This window comes from Vombatus ursinus, unplaced genomic scaffold (genome assembly GCF_900497805.2).
Source record: "Vombatus ursinus unplaced genomic scaffold, bare-nosed wombat genome assembly UNPS02014820.1, whole genome shotgun sequence".
In the NCBI taxonomy this organism is placed as follows: domain Eukaryota; kingdom Metazoa; phylum Chordata; class Mammalia; order Diprotodontia; family Vombatidae; genus Vombatus; species Vombatus ursinus.
Genome location: NW_020954598.1, coordinates 20,852,336 through 20,853,202, shown reverse-complemented (window position 1 = coordinate 20,853,202; position 867 = coordinate 20,852,336).

Below are 867 nucleotides of genomic sequence, written 5' to 3'. Positions count from 1 at the left end.
CTGGGGTAGGGCAGTGAGTAGTCTAGAAGCAGTATCCAGGATCACCCTTCCCCTCTGGACAACAGCAGATTGGCAGAAAGTGCTGCCTTGATACCCTGGGGAGCATTAGAGAAAGAATGGATCACTGGAAGTATTAGCCCTGGCCATTCAGGACCCTCACAGTCCTCTTCAGGTGTGTGTGTGTGTGTGTGTGTGCATGCGTGCGGGCGCTCTGACCTTTCAGAATCCAAATTGTCTCCAGCATCATCTCTTCCCCACCCCCCTCCCCTTTGGTGGGTGCCAAGGGCCTGCTGGGAAGGATTTGGAGTAGAGGGGTAACGGTTTGTGCTATTTGATTTCTCCACTAACAGCATCCTCTCCAGCCATCATGAAGGCTGTGGATAGGGGCTGGTACAGGTATATGTCTGGAGCCACCTGAGGGGGCCACAGAGTTGGAGTAAAGCCTGCCTGAGGTCAGCAACAGAGAAATATATCAAAGCACAGGATGGGGCCCAACAAGGATGTGCAGCTGTTCATTCCGGTATCAGTCACCTCTGCCTGACTAGACGCCTCTTCCTTGAGGTTACGGGAAATGGCATGGGTCTGACTGAGTCCTTGGACCCTCAGCCCCAGAGCCTGTCTTCTGAGGGAGGTATTAGCCTGCCCTCCTGAGAAATACTCTCAGCTTTGGATTGGGTTAATGGTCCTGGCGATTCATCTTTTTCTTTGGCAGTCTCATATTGTCAGAAGTCACAGCCTCACAATAGCACCTGTTAATGCATTTAGGGATGGACCCACCAAGGGTGAGGAATAAGGGGGGCAGGCAGGAGGGCCTTCCTCTGGGCAGCAGTTTCAGCTGTCCTTGAAAGGAGGGAATGACAGTCACTT